Genomic DNA, 10,492 nt, shown 5'->3' on the forward strand with positions numbered 1-10,492 from the left:
TTACAGGTTTCTCATTGTTGCATTCTTGTTGTAATGGGCACTAAAGAGGACACAGATTTCAATATTGAGAAGTTGGATGGTGCTAACTTCTCATATTGGAAAGATCAGATTTGGGATGTCTTGGTGCAGAAGAAATAGATTCGACCTCTAAAGTTGCAGGGAGTTAAGCCAGAGAACATGGAGAGGGATGATTGGGAGGAGTTGGATGAGATGTGCAGGTCTACCATTAGGCTTTCCCTTTCAAAGTCTGTTTATTACAATGTGAAAGATGCACAGGGTGGAGCTTATGAGCTATGGCAGCGGATTTGCGATATGTATGATAAGCATTCGGCTGCTTCTATGGTGTATTGGATTAAAAAGCTTATTGATTTGCGAATGGAGGAAGGTGCTTCCATGAATGCGCATTTGAATGAGTTCAATACAATTTTCAGCCAACTTGCTACGCAGGAAATTACGTTTGAGGAAAATGTAAAAGCTATGTTTTTACTTGTCACGTTGCCTGAGTCATGGGACACATTTAGGACAGCCATAAGTAACTCGGTTCCTGCGAATGAGTTGACAAGTACTAATGTGGAGTCTAGTCTTCTCACGGAAGAGATTAATCGAAAGAATAATGCAGGTAGTAAGTCTTCTAGTGCAATGGTTGTCAGAGGCAGGACTATGGACAAGTATAAGTCCAACAGGGGTAAATCTAGAAGCAAGTCCCGTGCAGGCACAAGTAAAAAGGATGTGGAATGTTTTCATTGTGGTAGAAAAGGCCATTTCAAAAAGGATTGTTACAAGTGGAAAAGGGAAAATGGAGATGGTAAGAAGAAAGACCATGATGCTAAGGACAAACCTAAATCCAATGTCAAGATTGAGGAGTTAAATGCAACACAGGGAGAGTGTAGCTCTCAAGATGACCATGTATGTGCTCCGACTAGTGCTACTAGTGAAGAGCTTGGTGATGTGTTGCTTGCATCCTATTTTGATGACGCTTTTCTTCTCACTCATGAGCGTAGTATGCCTATGGATTGGGTCATTGACAGTGGTGCTTCTTTTCACGTTACGCCTCATAGGTCGTGGTTTCATGACTATGATGCTTCGAGCACAGGTACTGTCAGGATTGCTGATGGGCGTTCTATGCAGATTCATGGCATTGGGGATATTCATTTGGCTATGCCAAACTCTACTACGTTTGTCTTGCAGCGTGTGCGTCATGTGCCGGCTCTTGCAAAAAGCTTGATTAGTGTGGGTCAGCTGGATTCACTTGGTTTCAATGTATCTTTTGGTGATGGAGGTTGGAAGATCACTAAGGGCAGCCTTGTTTTGGTTAAAGGTGCTAAGAGGAATACGTTGTATTCCCTTTGTGTAGCTAGTGTGGCTGATCACATTGTGGGGATCACTGAGCAACCTCCTGCTTCTTTATGGCATCAGCGTTTGGGGCATATGTCACTGAAAGGTTTGAAGTTGTTGGCACGTGCAGATTACATTCCCGTTTCAGATTTTGGTGGTTTTGAGTTTTGTGAGCATTGCCTTTATGGTCGACATGCTCGGTCTTCTCATAAGAAAAGTGTTCCACACAGATCTTTGGAAAAGCTAGCTTTGGTGCATAGTGATGTATGTGGGCCGATGCCCAATGCTTCTCTTGGAGGTGCTATGTACTTTGTTACGTTCATTGATGATGCTAGCAGGAAGGTATGGGCATACCCCATTCGTAAGAAGGATATGGTGTTTGATATATTTAAGCAATGGTTAGCTCTTGTTGAGAACCAATCAGGTTGTAAGTTGAAGTGCTTACGTACGGACAATGGGGGTGAATTTATGTCTCATGCTTTCACAACATTATGTGTTGAGAAGGGTATACGGCGCGAGCTTAGTGCTCCCTATACACCTCCTCAAAATGGTGTGGCAGAGCGCATGAATAGGACTATACAGGAAAAAGTCCGTAGTATGCTTTCTATGGCTGGTTTGTCAAATGGATTTTGGGCTGAAGCTGTTGCCACTTCTGTTCATTTGATAAATCGTTCACCTAGTGTTCCTTTGGGCTTCAAAGTGCCTGAAGAGGTATGGACAGGTTTGCCACCTTCGTATGGTCACCTTCGTGTTTTTGGCTGTGAAGCTTATGTACATGTACCTAAGGCAAAACGCAGCAAATTGGATCCAAAGAGCAAGAGATGTATCTTCTTGGGTTATGGTAGCTCTGGTGAGATGGGTTATCGATTGTGGGATCCTATTGACAGGAAGATTGTGCGCAGCCATGATGTTGTTTTTCATGAGGACTCTATGTATAGAGCATCACCGCGAACGGTTGAGGTTCGGCGTGTGATATTTGAGGAGGATGGTCATCGGTATGATGGTCCCATGGCTGCTCGTGGGCAGCCCATTGACCCTCAAGTGGGAGATCAGCCCTTGTTGGGAGATCATGTAGATGTGGGACAGCCAGATCAGCCCTTGTTGGGAGATCATGTAGATGTGGGACAGCCAGATGCACCTCCTGCACAGTCTTTTGAGGCGTTCAGAGCGGCGTGCAAGACAGCCTCAGCGTTTTGTGCCTTCTATGGATTATGTATTGTTGACTGATTGCGGGGAGCCATCATGTTATGATGAGGCCATGTCTAGTGTTGACAAGCTCAAGTGGGAGCAGGCTATGCAGTCAGAGATGGATTCGTTGACCCAAAATGAAACTTGGGAGCTTACTCCTTTGCCAAAGGGTAAGAAGGCACTACCATGCAAGTGGGTTTACAAGATAAAATTGTGTTCAATGGATGCAAAGCCTAGGTACAAAGCAAGGCTTGTGGCTAAAGGATTCAAGCAACAGAAGGGCATTGATTTTGACGAGATCTTCTCCCCAGTGGTGAAGATGTCTACTTTGCGTATGTTGTTTGCTTTGGTAGCTACAGAAGACATGGAATTGAAGCAAATGGATGTAAAGACAGCTTTCTTACATCCGGACTTGCACGAGGATTTGTACATGGAGCAACCAAGTGGGTTTGTTATTCATGGTTCAAAGAAGATGGTATGCCGGCTTTTTAAGACCTTGTATGGGCTGAAGCAATCATCTCGTGAATGGTATCGTAAGTTTGATGCATTCATGAGTTCATTGGGCTATGTACGCAGTTATGAGGACCCATGCCTCTATACTCGCAAGGCTGCAGATGGTAGTCTTATTGTTTTGGTTTTGTATGTGGATGACATGCTAATCGCAGGGAAGTGTATTTCTGATGTGGATGCCTTGAAACATAGGCTACATGAGACCTTTTCCATGAAGGATCTTGGGGATGCCAGTCATATTTTGGGTATGCGGATCACTCGTGATCGTTCTCGCAAGATGCTCTTTCTTAGTCAGAAAGAGTACATTGACAGGGTGCTTGAGCGTTTTCATATGGAAGGGGGGAAGGCCATTAGTACCCCGTTGCCTCCATATGTAAAACTCAGCCATGATGACTGCCCTCAGACAGATTTGGAGACTACAGAGATGTCTCAGATTCCCTATGCGTCAGCTGTTGGTTCCTTGATGTATGCCATGGTGGCTACACATCTAGATCTTGCTCATGCAGTTGGTGTGGTTAGCAGGTACATGTCTAACCCGGGCAAGCGTCATTGGGATGCAGTGAGAGGTATTCTCAGATACTTGAGAGGGACTTCAGAGTTGTCCCTATGTTATGGTGAGAAGGATATGTCTGTTTGCGGATATACAGATTCAGACTATGCAGGGTCAGTGGACTCGAGGAAGTCTACTAGCGGCTATGTGTTCACAGTTGCAGGTGGACCGGTTTCGTGGGCATCACGTTTACAGCCATGCGTTGCTTTGAGCACTACAGAGGCTGAATATATGGCTGCCACTGAGGCTGCCAAGGAGGCCGTATGGCTCTCACGACTAGTGGGAGATCTTGGTATGGCTGGTGATGCTCCGATTCTACATTGTGATAGCCAGAGTGCCATAGCGTTGGCACGGAATCCTGTCTTCCATGCGAAGACAAAGCACATTGAGGTGAGGTATCACTTCATACGAGAGGTGCTAGAGGACAAGCGCATAGAGCTTGTCAAGGTACACACTGACGATAACCCTGCTGATCTACTCACGAAGTCGTTAGCCTCACAGCGGTTTGCACACTGCAGATCGCTGATGGGTATGGCTTGACTTCTTTTGCTGTACTTTGGCCACTTTAAAGGCACACTGCCTTTAAGTGGGAGATTGTTGGGTTAAAGGCCCGTGTGCCCGGCTGCCCGTTGTTCAGCCGCCCATGTACAGCCATTCATTTACTCATTCATAATAACTATACTCATAACTACACATTGTAGTGTGAGTACCGCCCCGCCACACACTGTGTCTATCTCCTTCTTCGTGTTGGCTCTCTGTGTGTGTGCTCTCCGATCCCAACAGGGAAATGGCGATGGAGAATACACAAGAGGACATTGGCTCCTTACTTGAAGGGCCCGATGAGCCTCCCAATGACATGGTCATGCAAAGGTCCCTTTCGTCCTATATCCTCAACCAATGCATTGAATATCTGAAGAGTGTGATAAATGAGATTGAGAAACGTATCCCCTCTTGTGATGAGGTGCACCTACAATCATTGATGGGGCAGGTACAATCAACTTATACATGTCTTTCAGATGAAAGGGCTCCCAAAGAGGTCCAATTGCTAGAGAAGGGAATCATTTCACAAATTCAAGGGCATGTGACAGCCACCCGACTCAGGCATGGACAACGGAGAGTTGCAAATGATGAGACAATCACAACTGTGCCTATTCAACCCTCGAGAGTAACGGGCAAGCTTAGAAGAAATATCAAAGGGGCCAAAAGTGAGTGCGCTTTGCAAAGAGAAATCAAGCGTATTGGCATCATTGTTTCACCAAGACCTTCTTGGTGGATCAAAGTGTGGAGTCATGCCAAGCAATATTGCCACTCACTTCATGACATTGGGCACGAGTTACACGTGATGCTTTAATTGGTCGGAGAGTAGTCCTGTACGAGTACTCCAACTCTCATGAATGCCTCATTGCATCAGTGTCGTGTGGCTCAAATGAGGACGAAGAGTGTGCTTTCACACTGACCTTGGCTATTGGCATTGAGAATGTGTGGGCATCAAGGCATCACATTGTACTTTTGTGAAAAAATCTAAACTTTCTCGAGTTTCACTCTGTGCTTTTATCTAAATATTGGGATTTTTAAAGTTTTTTGCTCCTTCCAACAAACATTGTAAATTCTTTGAAACCAAAAGATGCAATGCCACCCATGTTTACAGATATTTGTGTTTCTACCTTACTTTCCCTTTTTTGAGGACATTTGTACATATGCCCAGAGAGAGAGAGAGAGAGAGAGAGAGAGAGAGAGAGAGAGAGAGTTTATCCTATTGAGGCTTTGTGTCCTAACTGTGCATCGAAGCTAGTGACTTTTTGCGGCTTCATCCCTGGGTTTATATATTTTGTATTGAAATGTGAATTGGTTTGCCCTTGCCTAGGTTTATGTTTAGCCTACCTAGGCCTAGGTTTATACTTGATTGGATTCACCATATTCATTGTTGTTGGAAGGCCTCAACCCTCAAGAGAAACAGGCATGCTTCGGAAGAAGCATCAAAGGGGCAATAGATTGTTGATGGACCAAGAGTGTCGACTCGCGCCAAACATGAAGCACTATTGCCACTAGCTTCATGAGAAGGAGCACGAGATACACGTGATGCTTTGATTTGTCGAGATGTAGTCTTGTATGAGGGATCCAACTCTCATGCAAGCCTCATTGCATTTTGAATGTGTGGGCATCAAGGCATTGCAATGTACTTCTATAAAAAACATGAACTTTCCCAAGTTTTAGTCTATGCTTCTCTCTAAAAATTAGGTTATCGATGTTCAGGTGTTTTGTTCTGTTAGACGACTCCCAATTTTTTAAAATTAAGAGATGTAAAGTTTCTTCAAGTTTACAGGCACCAATGTTTCTGCTAGAACTTTCCCTTTTGCGAAGGCATTTCTACGTGTGTTGAGAGAGAGAGAGAGAGAGAGAGAGAGAGAGAGAGAGAGAGAGAGAGAGAGAGTTTTGTATACCATATGCAAGTGTAAACCAAGGCATTGACAGCCTAATGTAAATCCAGGCGGTTAAGGGCAAGAGTAACCTAGGCATTAGTGGAGGTGGATATATATATATATATATATATATATATATATATATATATATATATATATATATATATAGAGAGAGAGAGAGAGAGAGAGACTTTGTATGTATGTGACATGCAAGTGTAAACCCAAGCATTACAAGGCAAGTGTAAACCAAGGCATTAGTATCGCACTATAACCAAGGCAGTATAGCGCAAGAGTAAACCGAGGCAACATGAGAGGGAGAGAGAGAGAGAGAGAGAGAGAGAGAGAGAGAGAGAGAGAGAGAGAGAGAGAGAGAGATTTTACACAAAGCCATTAACAAAAACTCCTTAGATAATTAGATGCTTCAACATAGTTAGGTACAATATTGGGGCAAAGACAATAACATTCAACACATGGCAACACTCATTTCATCCAAATTTACAAAGCAATAAGTTGGTGCTACTTTTATTGCTAACATCCATGATTGAGACACACACACACACACAGAGAGAGAGAGAGAGAGAGAGAGAGAGAGAGAGAGAGAGAGAGAGAGACGTGCACCCCCAACCCTGGGAGTATGCCCACTTGGTGGGGGATAGCCCACCATGTGGACATATCCCCCCCCAATGATTTGAGTTGTCTAAAGTTATGAATTTCTAACTATCCATTCTCAAGTAATTTGTTCATTTGAGAATTATAAATCTTTCCTTTGCTTTCCCAAATCTGGTGTTTTTTTTAGAATATAATTTATCCTATAGTAAACAGTATCCATGACTATGCGAACAATCCAACGCATGATTAGTATTGTAACACATTAGGTGACAAGTTGTCTTGCATTGTTTATTATTTAGGAAACAAAATTTTTGTACATATGTCATGGTACCCATTCCATTTTCCAAAGAATCCGAAGGGGTATACACCAAATTTTTATTTGAACTAAAAAGTCATTACATCTTGAATAACACATGAGATAAAAAGACGCCATCATGTTGTGTGCTGAAGTGGTATGTCTGTCCACCATTCTTCCTTTTCACTGTGTGTCCTCGCTTCGTTGATTACTATCCTGCATTCAAACCAATTGTTTCAGAGATATTTGTCGCAATGCTCCCAGAATTATGCGCATCCTGTTCTATTTCCCATTCGTTTAGTATATTTGTCAAAGATTTGACCTTGAATCTGATACCAAGGAAGTTACCTTTTAATAGAAACTGTGTGATTAATGTTTTGATGCGGGGTTTTTTTTAATCCGTTAGAAGTAAACATAAAGCTCAGTCGTTGTAAATCATTAAATGTTGTAACTACGCATGAAGCATTATAAATGATGGGTAAGACCTGTGATACACACACTTTGTATGCTAATTGTGTAGGGCGATTGTTGGCTGCTTGTATGAAGGATACTTGGTGTCCCGGTAATGCGTCTTTTTTCCATGTTGTTTCTGTAGTATATTCCCCAATGAAAGGTCTTTGTAGTATTATATTTGTATTCAAATACGTAGAACCAAACTTGGTATGAGTTGGTTTAACTAAAATGATATCCAATAATTATATAGTAAAGGGGTCCTTAGGGGACAAAGGTTTGTTGTGATTCATGAATTGTGTAATATATGTGTTATTCACGAATAGGAGATCATCCATATACCGATTAGAATGTAAAAACGCTAAAAGCATGTCATCTTTTTTGAGTCTAGATAATTTTCTAACATACTCTAGCTCAAACCAAGCAAGGTATAGATTGCACCATAAAGGAGAACATGAATATCCCATTGGGATTCCTTTAGTTTGTTGGTAGATATCCGACCCTAACTTTAAGAAGCAATTGTCCAACACAAAGATATTTAAGGCCTCAAAGAATTCGAATGACCATTTTACTTCTGATTTCTTTTTTGTAAGGGTGATTTTCTTTCTAGATGGTTTAAAACCTTTATATCCTTGACCCATTACTAATCTTTTAATGTTTCTCAAAGACTCCAACAGGCTATGCTTCCCATGGCGAGGAATTGCTTCATAACAAGCTGTAATATCATATGTATGAATGAAATAAATTAGTTTAGGAAGGTTTATTAAAGTTTCGTATTGGTTGTTAATGATCCAGTACGCGTTAGTATTAACCTTTGAGAATGTTTGTAGGTTTTTTTGAAAGTTCTCAATATATTCAATAAGTCTGTTAGATAAACTTTGTAAAAAATTAGTGTTCATACTAGCCACAGGAGAAAAAACACAATCATGGGCATTTGTTATCCATCGAAACTCTGATTTGTGAACTTTATGGCTACCCATAATGTAGGAAAGGCCTCTATTAGAAGAAGGTATGACACTAAACTCCTTGCATCGTGAATTAGTGAGAGAAACGATGGTGTTATTGCATTCGTGTATAGGCATAAATTTTGAAGAATTCAATCTATTCTTTGCATGCAGTCTAATGATTCGTTTACAAGTAAAGACTGGAGTTTGGGCTGATTTATCCAAACCACATATAAAAATGTGTTTTTGGATAAATTCCAATTCGTCTAAGATATCATTTACCATGAACCAGGGAGTTTGGATATGCCTATAGTTTGGGGAGGTGGATTGGAAGGTTTTTTCTAGTCTTTCTTCAATTAACTGAAAGTGAGACGATGTATGATTCAGATTTAGCAATTGGCATAATTTTGCCCACCCCTTCTTGACCTCGGCTTTCACTGAATGCAGATGTACACGGACAAGGGGGATATGGTTAAGGCCTTTGGATACATTATCCCTTAAAATGTGGTGTCTAATGAAAGTTGGCTGAGTAGTAAGAACATGCATACCAAGATGGCCAAAATCTTTCAAGAAGTTTTTAAACCTTTTTTGGGTATGGCATACACAAGGTTCATTCATATCAAAAGGCACAGCAAATGTGTCAAATGGTTTATATAAATATTGGCCTATATTGTTCGTGTATTTCCGTCCAAATTTTATGTGAAAGTGTTCAAGATTATTCTTGATTCCAATATCTTTTAACAATTCCTCAAAAAAAGTGTGGGGGTGTACAAACTCCATAAATTTATTAGTGAAAGTTAGGTGAATAAACCGATGTCTACTTTTTTTACCTTGTTTAAACCATTGTAAATCATTAGTTCTAGTAATTAAATATCGTACATGTTCCGAGTGTATATAGTACTAAACCTTTTCCTGCACCAATCAAGGTGTTCATGAATAGTGTAAAAAACCACTACAACATGTCGAACTTCAATGGGAAAAGATGTTACCCATCCAATGAAAGCATATACTTGTGCGGATCCAGAGGAGTAAGGAAAGAACCTCGAGAGATTTTGAAACACAAACCAAAGGAGGTGGTCAAACCATATGATCGTGGCTGGGCAATTTGAACCAAGGTTCTTCTTACAAGTGCACTTGATGAATGGTCTGTATGTGTTCCAGCAATTCTTCAAGAACTTCCGAATGTCGTTTTCTTTCTCATTGAGTGATAGTCCCTTTGTACGGGCTACCATGGAAGTGTTAGAGCACTTTTTACTGTCAATGTCTGACAATTTTATCTACTTTAGAGTAAAGGCTTATCCTGTGATAGTAGATGTTTTGATTGAAGTGCCGATGTCTTGAATTCTTCTACTACATCAGACAGTAGACTACAAAGAAGAGCTAAAGAATCAATAGTGAATGGAGCACATTGATTCAATATCTCAAAATCCCAGAGTTCGTTTTCGAGACGAACAACGTCAAGCTCAATCTGTCTGAAAGGGAGTAGTGGAACGACTTCAAAAAAGTATCTGGGCATAGGCCTTTCAATTTTTCAAAAAGAAGGGTCGTCAGTTAGGCCTAGGGCTTCCTTTTCTTCTTGATCTAAGAGCTCCATATCTAAGAGAGGGTTCACAATCTCCTGAGATTTCTTAATTGCAAGAGGAAGGCTAAGGAGATTATTAATGAAATAAAGCTTATTAACTATGGAAGGTAGTGATGAGAAATAGAAGTTTAAATCTGAGCAGTCTTGAGCATCAATAAAGCATAGTGATAATAAAAAAGAGCTTAGTGCATTGATTAGTTGTGCAGGATCTTTTCTGGCAAGGGCTAAGAGTTTTAACCAATCATTAACCGGAACTGTTTTTAAAGAAGAAAGCTCTTGTTCTTGTATTGCCTTTTTCTCATAGTCGAGAAGACTTTTATGAAAGTCAGTCCCTTTGAAGCAAGAGAGAAAGCATTGTGTACCAATCGGTGGTATATGAATCCTTTTATCGTCGGAGTATCCAAAACGTGTAAGAGCTACAATCAGCCAGCCTGGAGGATGTTTTAAAAGACAATATTATATATAGTGTAGAATGCAGGCAAGTTCAATATACGATAGTTGTCCGAGCAAGGACAACTCAGGAAATAAAAAGAGAGAGATTAAATTTGATATCCCCTCTTAGAGAAGCATAGATTGAAACTTGACCAAAATATACTAGAAAATAGACAG

The sequence above is a fragment of the Adiantum capillus-veneris genome, chromosome 10 (genome assembly GCF_014529385.1).
Source record: "Adiantum capillus-veneris isolate H3 chromosome 10, ASM1452938v2, whole genome shotgun sequence".
Lineage (NCBI taxonomy): Eukaryota > Viridiplantae > Streptophyta > Polypodiopsida > Polypodiales > Pteridaceae > Adiantum > Adiantum capillus-veneris.